This window comes from Protopterus annectens, chromosome 14.part0 (genome assembly GCF_019279795.1).
Source record: "Protopterus annectens isolate FY-2018-M chromosome 14.part0, PAN1.0, whole genome shotgun sequence".
NCBI classification, from domain to species: domain Eukaryota; kingdom Metazoa; phylum Chordata; order Ceratodontiformes; family Protopteridae; genus Protopterus; species Protopterus annectens.
The window spans coordinates 779,954,320-779,977,272 of NC_056748.1; the positions used below are offsets into that span (position 1 = coordinate 779,954,320).

At 38.0% G+C, this 22,953-nt stretch overlaps 1 protein-coding gene across 1 annotated transcript in view; it reads right to left on the bottom strand.

The window, feature by feature from the left end:
• RGR (retinal G protein coupled receptor) overlaps positions 1 to 22,953 on the bottom strand; it is a 272,329-nt gene that overhangs the window by 208,272 nt on the left and 41,104 nt on the right. The gene's annotated exons all lie outside the window — the stretch shown is intronic.

Sequence of the window (22,953 nt, forward strand, 5' to 3'; positions counted from 1 at the left end):
AACAGACGACAGCCACTTCAGAAGTGATGGCTGTCATTTGTCAGATACAGGATTTAAACCCCTAAGACTGAAAGCTATTAATATAAGATAACCAAGAGCTACAATGTCATAATTCGGATTCACTTTATAACCTCGAAATGCTGAAATATCGAATTTCATATCTCGAGACTATAAAACCGAATCCACAAAACACCGACAAACAAAAACCGCAAAACCACATAACCGAAAACACCGCACACACTACACTAAACATACAACACAACACCCACATCGCAACATAAACAAAATAAAACACACATACACAACTCACACATAACTGAGGCAAGCCCCTGCACCCCACCCCCTACTTATATATACTAACTCCGAGATCGCACAAACACAACACAAAAGCTCACTCACACACGCACATTCTCCAATCCCTCACACACACTCTAACTCCCACTCAAAACCCTTACAAAACACTCACTTACCTGACATAACACCTACATCCACACAGGGCACCGCGCACCACCAAAACACAAACCCAGACATTACGTAGCGCAACTTCATAACCGCGAATTCGACATATGTGAAATTCGCGATTATGAACGTTCGCTATTTCAAACATTCGACTTTATAGCTTCGAGATACTGAAATTCGACATTTCAGTATTTCGATGTTATAAAGTGAACCCAATAATTCACATCACTTATGTTAACAAATATATGCATATTAGCTCAAATTGCTAACTCAGGGACATCCTGGTGAGATGATGTAAAAGACTGCCAAGGTGCCTCAGTTCCCATATAAGACAGATTATGCAGTCATTAAAAGTTAAAAAAAATGAAAAGAGCTGACCAGTACACTAAACATTTGACTAGGACTTTGATTCTCAAGATCCTTGCACCTGTCACCCCTGGGCTTTCGGATATTGGCAAAGGCTCTTGCCACTCCCATAGTGCCTTTTTTAGGCAAGGCTCAAAAGACAAATCCACCTCCATAGGTATCACAAGGGATAAGAAACTAAGAGTAATGCTACTCAAAGCCAGAAGTCTAAACCTCAAGATGCACACACTTGAAACTCTCCTTAGCATGGAGAACATCAATATCTGTGCAGTAACAGAAACCTGGTTCAAGGCTCCCGAGAGCACCCCAGCAATACCAGGTTATACCTCATACCATGTTTTTCGGCCCCAAAATTTGGACCGAACCACAAAAGGAGGGGGAGTATCAATATTCGTCAAAGATACCCACACCTCCAGGTTGGTGGCACAGCACGAAGCATCAGAGACTATCCATGTGCAACTAACAGTGGGTAAAACTGCCTTCCAGTTTTATAGCCTGCTACAGACCACCCTCCCAAACCCAGGAACCTCACTCGGCTTTCCTGAGAACACTGGAAAATATGAAGGTCTCTCCAAACACCATTATATTGGGCGACTTCAACTACCCTAACACAGACTGGGAGCATTATTCTAGCTCCAACACCCTAGCCCAAAGATTCCTAGAATTTATAAACTCAAATGCTATGGAACAACTTGTTGCCACTCCCACAAGAGGGGAAAACATACTGGACCTGATCATCACCAACATGGGGACTCAACACACATACACAACTCACATATAACCCCTGCACCCCCACACCCCTACTTATATATACTAAACTCCGAGATCGCACAAAAACAACACAAAAGCTCACTCACACACATTCTCCAATCCCTCACACACACTCTAACTCCCACTCAAAACCCTTACAAAACACTCACTTACCTGACATAACACCTACATCCACACAGGGCACCGCGCACCACCAAAACACAAAGACATTACGTTTAACTTCATAACCGCGAATTCGACATATGTGAAATTCGCGATTATGAACGTTCGCTATTTCAAACATTCGACTTTATAGCTTCGAGATACTGAAATTCGACATTTCAGTATTTCGATGTTATAAAGTGAACCCCATAATTCACATCACTTATGTTAACAAATATATGCATATTAGCTCAAATTGTAACTCAGGGACATCCTGGTGAGATGATGTAAAAGACTGCCAAGGTGCCTCAGTTCCCATATAAGACAGATTATGCAGTCATTAAAAGTTAAAAAAAAAATGAAAAGAGCTGTCCAGTACACTAAACATTTGACTAGGACTTTGATTCTCAGGATCCATCAGTTATGCACCTTTTGTTGATGTAAATTCTGGAGAGAAAGGTACTACAGCTCTGGAACTCATTTCTCCCATGGAACTTTAACTACCTCAATGCATCGAAGAAACTCAAGGGCAACTCATAAGGTCAGACAGGCTGAAAATAGTAAACAGTGGAAAGAACAATAATGTATTTTTGAATGTTATCAGTAACATTACTAAAGCAGTACAATTCACGGTACTATTTCATAGTAAGAAATAGAAGTTTATCTATAAACTGGTGCTCAGTAATTTCAAGAAGTGCTTTCCCAATTTTTCTTAGACTTGGTGGGTAGAGGTCAGATGACATTTAACAATTACAGATAATTAAATAATTAAAAATAATATTAATAATAACTGAAGTTCCAGATATGACAGAAGTCCATGACACAAATTAATAATGACGTGTTTGTGATGCCAGCAGTTAATGTTAAATACATGAAAGTTAAGATATAGCACATTGGGAAATAAATTTACTTGTTTTGTATTATCTATAGTATAATTTTAGAGGAAAATTATTTATTTGTAAACTTTTGATTTTTGAGAGACTGGTGATGAAGCACTTAAATTATTTTTTAAAGCTTAATGCAGAATAAGGTCTCCTTTCTAGGGTCTGGGCTGGTAGAAAGACTTGTACAAGGTCCTGCAAGAATGAAGAATGGAAGAGATCTTGCTGCTCTACTAAGCCCTGATCCAACAGATGATCTAAGAGGCCCCACTGTAGCAATAAGAAGCAACAGTCCACAAAAAGTAAAAAAAAAGTGACCAGCCAGACAAAATGCCTAGAAAGGAAAGATTGACATTTAAGGCCAAAAAATAAATTTAGTTTTGTTTATTCTATGCAACTAACCCAGAGTTCCCAAAAGGGGGTTACACTTTAGAAGCAAGGGAAAATGCAGAATAGAAAAATCAGTGAATCAGAAAAAAAATGGCAAACATTACAGATGGCAATTTAAGGTCATGAATTAACAAAATAAAAAGAAAACAATATGTTGACAAAAAAACTGAGTGAGGTGGAAAAGGAAGCAAAAAATAAAGTACTGCAAGAGAAAAAAGTCCAGAGGTGTTTACAACATTAAATACAGGGGAATGGACCTGAGAGAAGCAGCAAGACCTAATATGGTGAGGTTTATATGCAGAAAAGAAATCAGAGTTAACTAATAATCATAAAGCAAAGTTAAACATATTTGAAAGTACATATAGGCAAAGGCGCTCAAACATGTTAAATGATACAAAAGAGTAGAGTAGCGCAAAAGTCTAATGTAGTGATAAGTAAAAAGTTTGATAAAGAAATGCAGGAATTTGAAAATTAAGAGGTAGATCAGTTACAAAGTGAAGGATTTGAATGGGAAAACCACAGGCAAAGGCCACTTCAAAATGGTGGTTTATTACAACAGGCACAGTTTCATACTTCACAGCTGTCTTTGATTTTCAGGAATGTCTCTGATTTTGACTCAAATTTTAGCTCTGTCCCTCTTAATTCTTCCTAAAACTGGTGACTTTTGGAGAAACGGTGGTGAATTACCATTAATAAATAATGACAATAGTTAGAGTTGTTCTAGATTTCTTTCACTTTGGAAAATGTATGTTCATTTGCAATCTCTTAATCTGTCAATGTCTGAAGTTAAGTGTACTAATATTTGATGTGTCCCCGATTATTTCTCGATTTGTCCCTGATTGGTTGAGAACCAAGCACAGCTTGAAGAAATGACACAAGAAGTACAGCAGAGCAAGATTAGAGAAAATCACTCATTAATTCAGTTAAATGCTGAATGCAGTACAGATGTTTCACAAAACAAAATGTCAGTAATTTAACAGCCAAGATATTTCCAAATACAGGCAGAAAAAAACAGAAAATAAAAACCATAAAAGAAACTCTTAATCAGGAAAAAGTAATTTAAGAGAAGATCTTCTGGATTTGATAGACACAGATACATATAATAATATGTATGAGAGAGAGAGAGAGAGAGAGAGGCTGCCAAAAGTAAGAATGCTTATAGATGGACAAGATCCACCATCATACAGTGGTAAATTTTACTATGAAGAAATAGTAAACCACTTTGCAGTTGAACCACAAAAAAAGGCAAATTGCTATCCAGGATGTGAAATGTCACATAGGTGGTAATCCATTAAGTATGGAAGAAATAATTAGGGACCTGGGTACCCAAGTTGACAGCAGTCTCTCATTTGACAACCACGTGGCCAAAGTGGTTAGAAAAACATTTTATATAGCCCACCTAATCATGAAGGGATTCACATCTAGATCAGGGGAGGTCATCATGCCTCTTTACTCATCCCTCATCAGGCCCATAATTGAGTACAATGCCCTTTTTGGGATGTACCTTACCAGACACCTGCAGCAAATGGAAAGACCCCAAAAGTACCTCACCAAGAGGATCAAAGGGCTCAAACAGATGCCATATGCTGCCCGGTTAAAGAAACTCCAGCTCTACTCAGTGGCATACCGCCTGCTCAGAGGCGATCTGTGCCTGACGTATAAAGCCATGTCCAACCTGGAATTAATGAACATGCAGCACCTCAGAAAATCCAAATCCCATCGATCTAAGTGCTCGAAAGACTTGAACCTCAGCACTGAAATAAATAGGACATGCTGGAGGGACAGATTCATAACCCAGAGGCTCCCTTCACTCTGGAATAAAATCCCAGTCCAGGTTAGGCAGAGTCCCTCATTGACTCTCTTCAAGAGGAATCTTGATGAGTGGATGGGAGATTGTAGGTTTACCCCGGGTATCACTTCTGTGTCACTGTTAGCAGAGGCAGAGTATACTAACCTCGAAAAAGGGCATAGCAAAATTAATTTAAAATGGGTGGTGAAAGCCAAACACATTCTGGCTAGGCTTATAAATGCCCTAGGGCAGATAGCCTAGTATGAACCTATGAACCTATGAACCTAATCCATCAGTTATGAACCTTTTGTTGATGTAAATTCTGTTGAGAAAGGTACTACAGCTCTGGAAGTCATTTCTCCCATGGAACTTTAACTACCTCAATGCATTGAAGAAAGGCAAGGGCTACTCATAAGGTCAGACAGGCTGAAAATGGTAAACAGTGGAAAGAACAATAGTGTATTTTTGAATGTTATCAGTAACATTACTAAAGCAGTACAATTCACGGTACTATTTCATAGTAAGAAATAGAAGTTTATCTGTAAACTGGTGCTCAGTAATGACAAGAAGTGCTTTCCCAATTTTTCTTAGACTTGGTGGGTAGAGGTCTGATGACATTTAACAATTACAGATAATTAAATAATTAAAAATAATATTAATAATAACTGAAGTTCCAGATATGACAGAAGTCCATGACACAAATTAATAATGACGTGTTTGTGATGCCAGCAGTTAATGTTAAATACATGAAAGTTAAGATATAGCACATTGGGAAATAAATTTACTTGTTTTGTATTATCTATAGTATAATTTTAGAGGAAAATTATTTATTTGTAAACTTTTGATTTTTGAGAGACTGGTGATGAAGCACTTAAATTATTTTTTAAAGCTTAATGCAGAATAAGGTCTCCTTTCTAGGGTCTGGGCTGGTAGAAAGACTAGTACAAAGTCCTGCAAGAATGAAAGAGATCTTGCTGCTCTACTAAGCCCTGATCCAACAGATGATCTAAGAGGCCCCACTGTAGCAATAAGAAGCAACAGTCCACAAAAAGTAAAAAAAAAAAAAAAAAGACCAGCCAGACAAAATGCCTAGAAAGGAAAGATTGACATTTAAGGCCAAAAAAGAAATTTAGTTTTGTTTATTCTATGCAACTAACCCAGAGTTCCCAAAAGGGCGTTACACTTTAGAAGCAAGGGAAAATGCAGAATAGAAAAATCATTGAAATAGAAAAGAAATGGCAAACATTACAGATGCCAATTTAAGGTAATGAATTAACTGAATAAAAACAAAACAATATGTAGACAAAAAAACTGAGTGAGGTGGAAAAGGAACCAAAAAATAAAGTACTGTAAGAGAAAAAAGTCCAGAGGTATTTACAACATTAAATACAGAGGAATGGACCTGAGAGAAGCAGCAAGACCTAATATGGTGAGGTTTATATGCAGAAAAGAAATCAGAGTTAACTAATAATCATAAAGCAAAGTTAAACATATTTGAAAGTACATATAGGCAAAGGCACTCAGACATGTTAAATGATACAAAAGAGTAGAGTAGCACAAAAGTCTGATGTAGTGATAAGTAAAAAGTTTGATAAAGAAATGCAGGAATTTGAAAATTAAGAGGTAGATCAGTTACAAAGTGAAGGATTTGAATGGGAAAACCACAGGCAAAGGCCACTTCAAAATGGTGGTTTATTACAACAGGCACAGTTTCATACTTCACAGCTGTCTTTGATTTTCAGGAATGTCTCTGATTTTGACTCAAATTTTAGCTCTGTCCCTCTTAGTTCTTCCTAAAACTGGTGACTTTTGGAGAAAAGGTGGTGAATTACCATTAATAAATAATGACAATAGTTAGAGTTGTTCTAGATTTCTTTCACTTTGGAAAATGTATGTTCATTTGCAATCTCTTAATCTGTCAATGTCTGAAGTTAAGTGTACTAATATTTTATGCATCCCCGATTATTTCTCGATTTGTCCCTGTTTGGTTGAGAACTAAGCACAGCTTGAAGAAGTGACACAAGAAGTACAGCAGAGCAAGATTAGAGAAAATCACTCATTAATTCAGTTAAATGCTGAATGCAGTACAGATGTTTCACAAAACAAAATGTCAGTCATTTAACAGCCAAGATATTTCCAAATACAGGCAGAAAAAAACAGAAAATAAAAACCATAAAAGAAATTCTTAATCAGGAAAAAGTAATTTAAGAGAAGATCTTCTGGATTTGATAGAAACAGATACATATAATAATATGTATGACAGAGAGAGGCTGCCAAAAGTAAGAAAGATAAAGATTGTCAAAATTTAATAAGCCAAATGAATAAAATAATTATTGGAACTATAAAGAGAGATACACATAATATAACAGAAATGTAAAAGAAAACATTATTGTGCAGCATACCTCTCAACTGTCCAGATTTTCACAGAATGTCCAGATTTTTGTCTCTTAATTTTCATCTTTACATCATAAAATCTGTGATTTTCTGACAAATCACTAGGCTGATTTGAGGACTGAAGTCACTAAATAATGACATACATTTTAGTTTCAGACATCATATCCATCAACAAAATGTATGCTAAGATAAATCCTAATATTCTAGCAACTTTCTAAGTTTATAAGAGCATTTTTTTAAATCTGTCCCTATTTTTGAGCCTTTGTCCCCCCATTATGTCAGGCTTTGTCCAGAATTCTTGTGCTAAGATGTTAAGAGGTATGTTGTGCAGAAAAACTAATAACATGCAAGGTATTACCAAGAAAGCATAAATTACTAGAGGAAAATAAAAGGGCATATAGATTCCCAGCATGGAAGCACCAACTAGAAACACACATGAAACAGTTAAGAAAAGAAACATCATTGGAAGAATACAGAAAAGGAAATTAAAAAAATGATAAAAGTGAGTGAACTAAAACATAAATACATAAAAAGAGATCAGGATTTGAGTTATACTATCTCTAACAATAAATTATAATCTCTGTGTTGGCTGAAAAACCTAGGAGATGCACTGGGAAATACAAAGAGAGCATGCAAAACCAACAGCTTAGGGATGACCCAAAGAAATTCTTGAGGAAACTAGGAAAGAAAACACCAATAATTGTGATACTACTAAGAATAAACAAAAATTAATACATTCTGGAGAAATATCTTTGAGGACCCAGTTGAGCACAATAAAGAGCCTGAGTGAATAAAAGTAAAATAGCAGTTAACAGACTCTGATATAGAAGAAATGGATTGGAGTGAATAACTCCAACTGAGATAAAGGTAAGAAAGACTCCCAGCTGGAAAACGCCGTGTCCAGATGCTGCAACTAACTTTTGGTTGAAGGTATTAACATCTACACACTGTGATTTAGCCTTGAGTGAAAACTACTTTTATGCATACCCTGAAATGATACCAGACTGGCTAACCATGAAGAAAATCATACTCATACATAAACGTGAACCTGCATAACCCCCTAAGAACTATCAACCAATAACTTGTCTCCCAACAACATATACGTTATACCCGGGAATTGATGCAGGTAGAGTATACAATCATTTAGATTAAAAAAATCAATCATGGTTATAGAACAGAAGGGAGAAAAAGAGATTCATATGGAACAAAGGACCATCTTTTGTTAAAGCCATAATGGAGACCTGCAAAAAAAAAACAGGAATCTCAGTATGGCATGGATAAATTACAAAAAAAGTATTTAATAGTATTCCTCAATCCAGGATTATTGAATGCTTATAGATGGACAAGATCCACCATCATACAGTGGTAAATTTTACTATGAAGAAATAGTAAACCACTTTGCAGTTGAACCACAAAAAAAGGCAAATTGCTATCCAGGATGTGAAATGTCAGTGTGGAATATTTCATGGTGACTCTTTGTCACCATTACTATTTTTCTTGCTCTCGATCCATTAAGCTGTTTACTCAACAGCCCAAGTCACAGATTCAGTCTGATTCCAAGAAAATCATTTAGTCAAAGGATATCTCATCTACTTTTTTTTTGTGGATGATGTAACAATTAAAACTATGTACTCACCATAACTCTGCATTTGTGTTCTCTGTTTTATCTTTTCTCAACTGATGTGTCTCGGATCTGATGTCAGATCTGTCCTGGATCACTTCATTAGACTTCAGGCTACTAGCTTGAGCTCCACTTGCCCATAATCCCCTTCTTCTCCTCATTTACCTCAGATCATGTTTTCCCTCTATTCAACTAACCAGAATATGATAAAGTATCGCCAACCATTACCATTCCCTGAAAGAGACGTAAAACAACGAAAGCCAAAAGATAGAGCAAGGGAAGAAAAAGCAGCAGCACTGGAGCTCACATAAGAAGAATGATGGAAAAATCCTCAGGACATATTAGGAGACTATGAAAGAGGAAGGGGTTGGAGGATGCGAAGTTGAAGGATGAAAATTTACAAGGACGAAGCACCTCTATGAGACCAAACAAACAATCATATAAGTAAACTCCAGCAGTGACACCCTGGTTAAGGTACGGACACTTTAATAAAAGTAAAAATGACAAGACATATGTAAGCACTTTCGTGTTCTACAAATGAACGCTTCTTCAGACATATTAAAGACCATCATGCTTGCTGATTAAGTACTGATGTGAGCCAGTGGCATCACTGCATCAATTAACCTAATAGAAAACCATTTGTTGCTATTATGCATATTAAATACTTCTTCTTCTTCTATCAGCTTTTCCCGGTTAGAAGTCACCACAGCGGATCACCTTGTCTGCTCATGATTAGCAGTGGAGTTTTAAGGTGTCGAGTTGCCAGCCTGGTGCCCAACCTTCCACAGAAGGCACACACGCACTCATGCCTAGGGCCAATTTAGAGTGTCCAATCCACCTACAGCATGTCTTTGGGATGTGGGAGGAAACCAGAGCACCCGGAGGAAACCCACGTGACCACAGGGAGGACATGGAAACTCCGCACAGAAGGCATCCCAGCCGAATTTCGAACTGAAGAACCTCTTGCTGTGAAGGGGCAACACTAACTGTTCCACCACCGTGGCCACTTATTATGCATATTAAACACATTTATATATATTTGATAATTATATAGTAAAAACAGTATCTAAAACTACACGTAAAAACATTGAAAACTCATGAGGAGCATAAAAAGTATTTAAATTCATGTAATGAAGTGTTGTTTCATTTATAGGTTACTGATGCTTAGTGGGCAGTAGATGGCAATAAATACTTAGAAAAAGCATAAACTGCTAAACATTCAACAACATAGATAATAGGGATGTTGTATAATGCCATCACATTTTCATGGATTCACTTTCACATTGAGATGTCATGGCATTTTTTGAACAAATGTAGTGAGTATGACAGCAATTTGAAAGATCTTTTATGCCTTTTCATGGAATTAATTTTGAAGAATAATATTATGGTGTTTGGAATGATATATTCCTCCAGAAAGATGGAGTAGCTATGGGCACTTCTAGTGCCAATACCAACATAGTTATACTCGTATGGGAGGAAATGTTTATACTTGATTCTGTTTTTTCTGAACAGATCTATTTTTATCGAAGATTTGTTGATAATATTTTTATTTTACAGATGGGCACAGAAGCACAGATTATGTTGTTTTTTGACTATATGAATACCACTACTGAGTTTTTGAAGTTCAGTATTAATAAGCTCCCCCTTGAAGATAAGTTTTTAGATGTATACATAACCAGGGAACCAGGCAATGTATTTGATACTCAGGTGTATAGAAAGGATTGTTACAGGAGCACTTACCTATACCGCCAAAGCATGCATCCACTACACATTTTTAAGAATGTCATCAAGGGCCAAGGCATGAGACCATCCAGGTTAAGCACTAATGAAGCAGGATTCTGTAAAGAATTAATTTCCCTTAAGGATAAATTGGGAGACAGAGGATATAGCAAGAAGGAGGTAGATAAGGTGTTGGATGGTATACCAAATTTGAGATCTACACAAGCCAAACCCTATTTTTCTGACATTATGAACACAACAGATGGTGCATGAATGATTAGGTCAGGCCAACAACCGTTGTTTAGCTTACCAGTTGTGTAGTCACGCAATGTTAAACAGATTACGAACATTTTACCGAAACACTGGCAAGTGCTAGTGGCAGATTCTGATGTCAGATCTGTAATGGGTGAGAAACCTTGTTTCTTGTATAAGAAGAGGAGATCATTGAAGATGATGCTTTGCTATCCTCATGTGGGTGGAGAATCCAGTGATGTAGATCCCTCCTTTGGAACATTTCCTTGTACTAAATGTAGGCATTGCCATTGTATAGATTCTAGCAGTAGCTTCACACATCCCGACACAGGTAAGCAGTGGACGTTTAAGGTAAAGGCTGATTATAACACATGCCAGATTGTTTATTTAGCATTCTGTGTTGTGTGTTTCTCATTTTTAAATAAGTAAAACTGATAGCAGGCTGTGGGATCATGTAAGAGAACATCTGTACAGTATTAGTAGTTGTTCTGACACTAATGCTTTAGCCAAACACGTGAGTGTTACAGACAGTTCCCATATGTTTAGGTTTATGGTACTGGAAACGGTTAGACTGAGTAAACAAGGGGGGGGGTATTAGAAATCTAATGGGAACTTCTGAGATGAGATGGATTATCAGGTTAAGAGCATCTAGGGGGAGGGGATTTAAATGATCATGTATCTATCAAACCTGCCCTTAAAGCTAGATGTTCTTTTAAATAATAAATATTTTAAATGATTCAATTTTTAGTGAAGTAGATTTTATGTATTATATTATCTGCATTTTTAGTTTTATGTTTGTAGTTGGTATAATAAGTTAGGTATTAATTATATCAGTGATTTCATTGGTTGATTTATGTATTTAAATTCCTTTCCTGATTTTTATGTTGTCTGAAGAAGCAGTATTAGTTCAGCTGTGAAAGTGCTCACACAATAAATGGTCTATGAAAGTGCTCACACAATAAATGGTCTATGAAAGTTTATCTGAACAGTGCATTCCAACTGAATTTACTGCCATCTTTTGGTCTATTACATTTTTCTTGTGTGGACAGATGCAATCATTTAGTTCATAACTTTAGCATCTGATGTTGTCTTTTTCACCTGTTTCTCAACCGATGGGACAGAGTCCCCCACTAGAGTAGCCTTAGGCAGTCCTCAAGGAAGGATATTCTGGAGTAAAGTGGACCTAAATGCCCTAGTTCTCAATAAAATGTCCAATTTGTAATGAGCTACAAAGGTGTAAACACTGGACCATGTAGCAGGTGCTCAAATGTCATCTATAGAAGCTCTGGAACAAAAGGCGGTTGATGTGGCCATAGACCTGGTAGAATGTGCCTTAGGTGGTTTGGGTAATGATAATCCTTTATGCTTCCAGACACAAACAATGCAATCTGTGAGCAATCTAGCCAAGGTTACTTTTGATATTGCTCTGCCTAACTTAGTCTTGGAAAATGAAACAAACAGTTGTTCTGATTTAAATCTTTAGTTATGTGAATATAGAATCTAAGCTATGCATAAAACAGACCAGACCAACCATGGCAAAAAATAAATAAAAACATAGTTTTAATTAGGTAAGGGCTTTCATGCTTCTTAGAGCACTTCTTCAGACCAGTTAAAACAATGACAAAATAACTTAATAAATCCATAGAGCCTGATAAAAATCACATGACAAAATATAAACCACCAATGAAAACACTGCAAAAAATGATGTGATAATAAATTAATTAAAACTCATTTAAATAAATTATGAGCTTTAAGAAAATGTCTTAAAGGGACCTTCCCATTAAGACTAGGGTCCCTGTCAGCTTGTAACACAATGATACACAAAACTTCATGTTGTTCTGTAAAATTTCTAAAGTCTCCAAGATGTTTCCCTTCATACAAGCATTGCAAAAACTTAAATTTAAATGAATGAGAAGGGCCACTCTCTTGAACATGTTTAGCTAGTACATCCCTAACACTGTAATATGTTCCTTAATTCTTTCCCTTAAACTTCTGTTTGTCTTTCCAACATAGAATGATGAACATGAAGAGCAACAAGCCAAATACACAACATTCTGTGTGGAAAGATCTGCACTTACTCTAATGTTGAAGTCAAGGCCAGTGACAGAATGTCTAAAATAACCAGTGCCACCAATATAAATACAGATGAGGCCGTTGTGTTATGAGAACAGTGTAGGTGTTGGGAGAGTGGATAAAGAAGGGATGCGACCCTGTGGGAAATGCAAAAGGGTATTTAGCCAGAATGGTAGGAATTTCATGAAGCATCTATGTATCTTGACATGTTATTATGCATCCTGGAGATCTATGTAGCACATCCAGTTGTCCCTCCACAACAGTGGCAAGATGAACTGAACCATGACCATCCTGAACTCTGACAGTTTTACAAATTGATTTAAATTGCTGAGATCCAAAATTGATCTTTGGCAATAAAAAGAATCTTGAGTAGGTTTTGGATCCTTGTTTGTCTGGGGGGGGACCACTTGGATGACTTTCTTTCTCAGCAGCTTTTCTATCTCTACGGCTGCTGATTTCCTCTGGTTGGGTGGAATGTTGGGAATTTTCAGGTAGAAGGGGAAAATGTTATGTAATAACCGCTGGATATCATATTGTGCACCCAGGTATGTTTGGTGATGGCTATCCAGGCTTCTGGGTATAGAGATAAGTACCCCTGATTGCTTCAAGTGTGCAGCATTCGGGTAACCCTGCCAGGATGCTGAAAGAGCTTCTCAGAGAAGGGACCTCTGAAGCTCTGATGTTTCGGGCCACCTCTGCAATGGGGTGGTGCCATCCATTACAGTTCCCCTCTCTGACACAGGGGGTGGAGTGGGGTGCCTTTCTTCACTGAAGTCCTGGGAAGAATCTTGCAACTTTCTGAACCACATCTTTCTTCTTCCTCTCTGGTTCTGAGAAAAGTCACTTTGAAGGGTAGAAAATGGATTCCTATGGCAAATAACATCTTCCCATTTTGTTCGCTCCTAGAGAGAATCTCTTTCACCTTAGGGCCAAACAAGGTGGATCCATCAAAAGGGGCACTGATGAATGAAGACTCTACAAAATCACAAAGGTGTATCCAGGATTGCCTTATAACAACTATTCCTGAACCCACAGCTCTAGAAGCTCCATGTGAGAAATCAATCTCATGGAAGCATTCAATAGCAACTGGAGGGTGGCCTGTTGTGAACATACAGTCTTGTTCTCTGCAGACGTTGACCCTGAGAGGGTAATGGAAAACTGTTTGATCAGGTCCCTCTGAAATCTCATAACATGTGCCAAATAATTCAGTGAGGGCAAAGCTTGCTGAAGTGTAGACATGCTTCCCAAACATGTCCAGTGCCCTAGACACTCTGTTAGTGGGAGTGACAGAAGAACTCTATTCTGCAAGCTCTTTCTTGGTGGCTGCTATAACCCCATTGCATCCTCATGGGGACTATTGCTCCAATGAGCCCTATACTTGGGTACAACAAGGTATTTGTCTGGACATTTGGGAATAGGGTATGTGACATCCAGATCCTTCCAAGATTGGTGGGAGATCACGTCTACCATCAAATCCACTGGGATGACTACCCAAGTCTTAGCTGAGCCAGTGCTGAAAGCCTGAGAATCACTGAGTTCTCTTGGGAAGGGGGAGGGGAATACTAACCACCTTTCTGTCTCAAAAGGTCAAGTATTTCACCAAGAAAACATTGTCAATGGGTGACTTGAGGAAATCTTTCCCTTCATCAAAGTCAGTGTCTTCAGTTAAAGACTCTTGTGGAGAATCTAAGTGTCTCCTCTTACACATATGCTTCCAAGGGGGCTCTTCAGTGTGAAGCTCCAGGGAGGACTCAGAAGTGCCAAAAGAGTCCTCAGTGAGGACAGTCTCCAGGCTTGGCCAGACTGGCTGTCCTGATGGAGCAGAATGAAAAGACCCAGCATCCACAGCAGGTGGTTTAGAAAACTTTCTCCACTACATCAAAGGCTGAAGCCAGCAGAGAACCAAGTCTTGACTGGGCAGGATCTGTAGATACCTGTGCAGGACAGAACCCAATCCCTCCAGGCTCCAGCCTTGATGAAGGGATCAGAATTGAGCTGTCTAGTGCCAAGGCTCCAGGAACATTGGAATCAAACCTAACCTCCAGATCCAATGCCAATGCTATGGCTCCAAGACCTGAGACCATTCCAGATGTGACAGAGTCAGAGCAGTCTGGTTCAGAGAAGGTGTTGGAGTCATAGAGGGTAAGGTCTTCGGATCTGACACACACAAGCTCATAAATCTCTTTAAAAACACAGGATGGGTTGGAGTAGGAGTCAAATGTTGGGGTTTTACAGGAGGTAGGCTTATGGATTTGATTGGAGATACAGCCAGAATAACCCCCTACTGAATCTGGTTTCTGAGAAACATTCTCATCATCATGTCCACATCAGCTTCTGTTAGGCTTCTAGATAACCTGTGCGAGGAGGAGGTTGAAGATGGACAAGATATCCTTTGCGGAGTGTCCTGCAGGAAAGGGGAAGTCACCGACTCTGCAGAAAACTTGGAAGTGGCTTGAGCCAGCTCTGAAAGCCTGAGAAACACTGACTTCTCTTGGGAAGGGGGGACTGGAAGACCAACCACCTTTCTGTCTCAGGTCTCAGAGCCATAGCATTGGCACTGGATCCGGGTGACTTTGATTTTACTCAGGTCAGATCCAAAGGTGTAGGTGGATCTGACAATTTTAATTTTTTTTCCTTAGGTGGAGCAGAGCCTAAAGAAGTTGAAGGAGGAGAACAATAAGAGGAATGCTTCCTTGATTCTTTGTTTTTGTCCATTGCCTCTCCTGAACATTTCTTTTGAAGATGCTGAAGAAGAAAATGAAGGAAGTAGACCCTTTAGAATCAACTTATCCCTTCCTTTTCACAACTGACATTGTTAAAACTAGTGCAAATCTCACACTCATTATTTACATATCTTGCTCCCAGGCAGTATACACACTCTCAGAGTGATCATCTGAGTTTGGAAATGTTGTGCCTGCCTGAGGAGCACTTCTTAAGGCCAGTTGTTTTTTCTGACATAGCGATACAGGCAACCACAAGAAGAAGAAAGAAGACAGTTGGTCAGGATAAAATAGTAGCAATGGTAAATGTAGTACCTGTAAAATATGTATAAGTAAATAGTAAGTATATAAGTAAATAAAGATAATAATCAATGAATACCGATAACGGTACAAGAGAAGTACCAATAATTATGTAACAAGAAGAATGAAGCAAGGGCTCAAGGCCCAATGCTACACTGACAAGAAAGGGAAAGGATTTAAAAATCCTCAGAAAAAGAAATAAAGATGAATATATCTCTTTTTTTAAGTCTGAGAGTAATGAAATAGGGAAAACAGTGACAAATATATTGTCAGAAAAGTACTTATCCACTCTGACCTGCTCGAGCTAACAGTGACCATGTCCAAATGCTAAAGTGGCAAATCAAATCTGAGGTAACTGAGAGGAGAAGAAGGGGTTCATGGGCATGGGGGAGGAGCTCCAGCTATCGAGCCTAAAGTCTAACGAAGTAGCCAAGGATGGATCTGACATCAGATTAGAGACTCATTTGTTGTGGAATGGACAATAAAGACAATCTCAGATCTGTATAGTTCATCAGATGAACATCTGAGAAAACAACTACAAGTTGTTAAAGCCTTTTCAGGTAACACAGAAAAGGAACATTTGAAAGAGAAAAACTGAAGACTTGAGAAAATATAAAACTTACAGATGAATGTAATATAAAAGATTTGGAGCAAGGAATGTACAAATATATTGGAATAGATGAAGGGACAGCAATACAACATGAAAAAATGAGAACAAAGTTCAGTAAGGAATATTTTAGAAGACTAAAATTAATACTGAATACTGCTTTGACATCTAGGAATAAAGTTCAAGCTATAAATCAGCTTGCACTCCCTGTTTTAATTTATAGCTTTGGGATGATTGACTGGCCACAAAAAGATAAGCTTGAAAAGAAAAAAGAAAACTGCTCCATTCTCATCAAATCATATACAAGAAGCAGTGTTTGCCAAAATTATATATCCCTCGGTCTGAAAGTGGCATGGGTCTCCTTGAAATGAACTATACATCTAGGTTGGTGATTGTGGGATTGCACAAGTATTATCATCCAATCAAAATATACTGGAACTCTAAAACATGAATAAAATAAGTCTAAGATGACCTCTTTGCTTAGGTTAGCAGAAGCCTTTAGGAGAAAAAAGGCATGGAAATCCAAACAAACATGGGTAAAAAACAGGTGTCAACAGAAAGTGCAAAAAAGCAAAAGAAAGAATACAAATAACAGGATCAGGAAAAAAGAAAAGATAAATGGAAAGATCACCATTTTAGCAAGAAGTATAGGGATCTTCTTAATAGCCACATGTTGACCAAGAGTTATCATGCAAATGGTTTAAATGGGGTCAATTTAAACCAAAAGATGAAAGGTTAATATTGGTAGCTCAAGACAGTGGATTATGTACTAGATGGTTTATAAAATCCAATGAAAAGGTAGGAGAGACAGACAAATGTAGGTTTTGTGTTACAGAACTTGAATCCGTTACATATCTTGTTGCAGGGTGCAATACACTCGTGGCTGAAGGTTTGTGTACTGAAAGACATAAAAATGTAGTAAGGATGCTACACAGGTCTCAGTGCTCATAAAGGACATGTACACTGCTACACTGGTCCAACAGCATAGCTTGCTTGAGCTGCTCCAAGCCCAACTAACTATAGGTATGACTCCCTATCATATCCTTGCTAGCTACAGATCCCCTAACATGAGTCTGGAAAACCACACCTCCTACCTAAACCTACTGGAATCACTTAACATTCAACCTAACATCATACTTGTATGTGGACTTCAGCTACCTTTCCATAAACTATGAGACTTATATGACTCATAATTCACTTGCTCAGAGGTTTTTGGACTTCATCAACAAACGCACTGGATCAACAAACCTTTTCAGATGATATAAGAATGTCATTTGGTCTTGACAAATGTGCAAAAGCCACCTTTATAGCAGGAAAACAGCAACACAAGGAAAACATCAGTTTGGGCTAAGAATGTGATAAAAAAAGAACTTGAGCAAGAAGGAGTGTATAAATATTTGGGAATTGATGAAGTATCAACAATAACACACAAACACATGTGAATTCATCTTAATAAGGAATACTTCAGAAGACTTAACTTAATCATGAAAATAGCACTGACATCTAGGAACAATAATTCAAGCTGTAAACCAATTTGCTATTCCTGTCCTAACTTACAGTTTTGGAGTGATTGACTGGCCCCAAAATGTGTTGGATAGATTAGATAGGAAAACAAGAAGGATGCTTCATGCTCACCAAATGATTTATAAAAATCACTGCATACCAAGATTATATATTCCCCATTCTGAAGGAGGGATGGGCCTCCTTGAAATTGATTATATGTATAGATCTGCAATTGTGAGACTCCATATCTGCTGACCTCAAGACCCAAATGTAGTGAAAGTTTTGAAACATGAGGAGAATAAATCTAAGATGACTTTTCTGCTTAACTAAGCAGAAGCATATCAGTGTCAAACAGGAATGGAAATCAAACCAGAAGTAGATAAAAATCAGGCAGCAAGTGAATGTGCCAAAAAACAAAAGAAAGAATATAAGGCGAAGGACCAGATGAGAAGGCAAGAAATGTGGAAAATGCATAAATATAGTTGCAAGTATAAAAAACTTCTGGAAGAACTTCATGTTGATCAGGAACGAATGCAGGAATGGTTGAGGAGTGGCGAATTTAAACCAAGAGATGAAAGGTTAATATTGGTGGCCCAAGACAGTGGTCTGTGTACACATTGGTTTACAAAGTCCATTGAACATGTGGGAGAATCAGACAACTGTAGATTTTGTAAAACCAAATTGGAAACAGTTGCACACCTTGTTGCTGGTTGCGATATATTAAAGGCAAAAGGTCTGTATACTGAAAGGCATAATAATATTTCAAGACTGTTGCACTGGGGATTGTGCAAAAATTATGGTACTGAAGTGGCTGAACAACACTGGAAAAATGAGCCGCAAAGCATCATAGAAAATGAAGAAGTGTACATCACATGGGATCATCCATTACCGCCAGTTCAAAAGATTGATGCTAGAAAACCCGATATAGTGGTCCAAGAAAAGAAGACAAAAGTACAGCATTGATCATTGAAATCGACACACCCAGTGACTAAAGTGGCTTGTATACAGAGAGACACAAAGTCATAAAATATCAGGATTTGCAGGCAGAAATGGCAACAATGCGAAAGAAAGATACCCAAAGAGTTACAATAGTAGTAGGAGCAACGTGAAATTATAAAAACAAATCTACAATCATGTTTAGATATGCTACTAATACATGTAACTCCATATGAATTGCAGAAGTCACTACTGGGCACATTGTGGGTGCTGCAAAGAGCACTTTTGGCTGACATCAAAGACTGAAACAATACTGATTTCATGAACTTTAATCGTACTTTGACTTAGGAATGGTGTCCATTCCTGCCATGGTATTAGAAACCCAAAAGATTTGGAGAAATTAAAAAGAGTGGAACAACTAGTTAGCTGCCCAACTAGAAGTACAAATATCCTAGACCTAGTACTCACAAACAAGGGGGGATGCTGCTCTCTCCTGTTCATTAACTCCTCCATGGTAATGTCTGACAACAAAATGATCTCCTTTATATTAAAAGTAATCTAGAACCTCCCATCAAACTTAAAACCTGTTAAGAACTTTACTAAGACCAATTACCCCAAACTAAATGACAGCTTATTAAACTTCCAAGCCCCTCCAAACCCAGATGACACTAAAGCCTGCTTTGTGCTTTATGCAAAAGCATTCATTGCTGCATAGAAGAGGCAGTACATGTCCAAGTCAAACCTATGATTACTGGCAAAAATAAGCCATGCTGGTAGACTTCTATGATAAATAAGCTATTCAACAAAAGGAAAAAATCCTCTCCAAAGTCAAGAAGGAAGAGACAAAACAATGCAAAAAGGCACTCAACCATCTAAACAAATTAGAGAACTGGTCAAAACTGCCAAAGCAAACTAGGATGCAAAGATATCCTCCATGAAAGATAACCATAAGGCTTTTTTTAATTATGTTCATAACCTCAGGGGAAAAACTCAGCAAAGTGTCGAGTTAATCATGAACAGCAACACTTGCACCCAGCCTGAAACTATAGCAAACCTGATGGCTGACAAGTTCAGTTCAAACTTCTCCCCCTATCATCTCCTATCACACGTGAAGAAATACTCATAACCCTCTCCCTACAGATCTTTACTGCACTGGCTAAAATCAAAAACACAGCCTCCATGGATCCAGACAACATTCCAGGATGCTTTTTAAATAACTTAAAACAGAATCTATCAGGGCCACTAGAAACCCTCTTTAACCACACCCTCCAGATGGGCTTTTTACCAAAGGAATTGAGGACTGCAACAGTCTTTCCTCTGCACAAGGGGGAGCCATCAACTGACCCAGGGAACTACAGACACATAAGCTTGACCAGTTTTATCTCCAAGGCCATGAAGAAAATTATCATGGACCTGATCAATAATGACAGGAAATCTCCAAACACTGGACCAGATCCAATTTGGCTTTATCAAAGGGAGGTGTTGCCTGCTCAATCTGGTGACCTTCTTTAATAAAGTCAACAGGGCCAAGGGTGAGGATAAAATGTTATTCACCACTTATCTAGACCTAGCTACAGCTTTTAACACAATCCCCCACTCTAGGATCATAAATACGTTTATTGCATTATGCATAAACCCCTACATCATCAGGTGGATAGCAAACTGGTTCACTGACAGGGCACATATCAGCCAGATAGGTAAATCCACTTCCAATAACAAACCTGTTACTAGAGGTGTCCCACAGAGCTCAGTGTCGGGACCCCTCCTGTTTAGTATATACTTTTCTGAAGTGAAAGGAAATGTTGGGGGCCACTGGTTCACCAAGTTTGTTGATAACTGTAAGCTGGGAGCAATCATCAAATCCCCAAATGCTGTTGACACCCTACAAACAGGACTAAAAATGGCAAATGACTGGTGCCATAACCATGGTCTGAGACTAAATGCTAAAAAATGTGTAATCGTACCTTTCAGTAAATCAGGTATTCATGCAAAGTATAATATTGATAGCACAACCTTAAAAGCAGAACCAGTGGTAAGGGACCTAGGAACACAGACAGATAGTAACCGAAACTTTGACCATTGGGTAGCTATGGTAGTGAGGAAATCTTTCTGTGTGGCTCAACTTATAAGTTAAAGGCATGGTATCAGTGTCAAAGGAAGTCATAGTGACATTGTACTTGGCCCTCATCAGGCCCATATTCAAGTACAATGCTCTCTTCTGCACATACCTAACCAGAGATTTCTCACAAAAAAAAAAAATACAATGCGTAAGACACATGTCTTATGCAGACCAACTGAGGGCCCTGCCCCTCTACTACATCTCATATCATTTGAGAGGTGACATGTGCCTGACTTATGAGGCATTCTCTGATCCAGCCCTGATGAAGAAAAATTGTACAATATTTACATGCTCCATGGACTTGAACCTTATTTGTGACTAACAGAACTTAATGGAGAGACAGATTCATGTCCCAAAGGCTACCTCGTCTATGGAATAAACTTCCCATCTTTGTAAAATAAAGCCCGTCCTTCACTTTCTTCAAAAAAGAATTAGGATAAATGGATGGGGAGCTGTAAATTCACTTCTTGGGTACTGCCCATGTCCCTTATCAACAGAGGCGGTCTGTAAAATGACTCAGGGCTCCAACACCCAAAGACCCACTACCCTTATACTACCCTATCCTATATCTGGAGAATTAAGATATAATATTGTCATATTCTGGGTATTATTGGCTAGGCTTGTAAAGGCTCTTGCGCCATTAGCCTAGTAATCACCTATGAGCCTATGAACCTATAGAGACTTTGAAAACATTACAAAACAGAAGCAGTCATGAGACATTGGAAACCAACCATAAAGGGTCTTTGAAAATTATGAAGTAATGATTACATGGTATCACATCATACCAGCAGCTAAGAAAGTAGAAGGGTAGAAGCAAGCAGACCAGATAGTGTAGTTCAAGAGAAAAAGACTGAAATAGCTTTGATTATTAAAATTGATACAGCCCAGTGACTACAGTGTCTTATGAACTGAAAGGCATACATCTGTAAAATATATGGACATGCAAGCAGAAACTCCAGTAATGTGGAGTAAGGATGCACAGATAGTTCCAGTTGTAGTAGGAACAACTGACCTCATATAAAAGAATCTTCAAACATGTCTAAATATGCTGCTGATAAAAGTAATCCCTTATGAAATGCAAAAACAGGCAATTCTGGGTGCTGAGAAGAGCACTTGTATCAAATGTCAAAGACTGAAGTAACACCGATTTCATGAACTTTAATTATGCCCTGACTTGGGAATGGGGCCCACTCATTTCAAGATATGTGCAAGCCTAATCATTTGGAGAAATTAAAACAAATATCAGATTAAATTATGACTTTATCTGCTTATGTAAATGCTTACAAGGATATTAGCTAAATGTATTCCTTGATTGGAAATTATGTGTGTGTTCATTTAGTGAAGGCAGAGATTTGTAGTCAGCTAATGATAAATTATTGCCTTTGAGCGTGGAGGTAGAAAAGACCCTTGACAGAGTATATTGGCATTACCTAACAAAAGTAGCCCTAGAGCATGGATAACCCATAACATTTAGGGACCTGATCATGTCTATATAAATAAAGCATTTGTGGCTAGAGTGAAACAGAATCTCACAATTTAGGCTTTAAAAAGCAATTTTAAAAAGGACAAAGAAAGAGATTTTTAAATGGAAAATGTTTGGGTTAGAGTTGGATCTGAGAATATAAGTGTTGCATTTCTTTGTTCAATCTTTGTTATTGTATGCTTTGCAGGCACTCACAGCAGATATTACAGCTGGATCTTTGACAGAAGTGAAAAATATGATGAGAGATAACACAGTGGCAAGGAATAAAATGGTCTCATCAAGAAATAGGGAAGGGTTGAATGTACCTGACTTGAATTTATATTCAGCTATTATTCAATCCATTAGCAGTGGAATATATATATATTACACGCTAGAGTTTTCATGAGTTAAAGGTATAATTAGCAATGCATAAAAAGGTGCTGCAAGTTT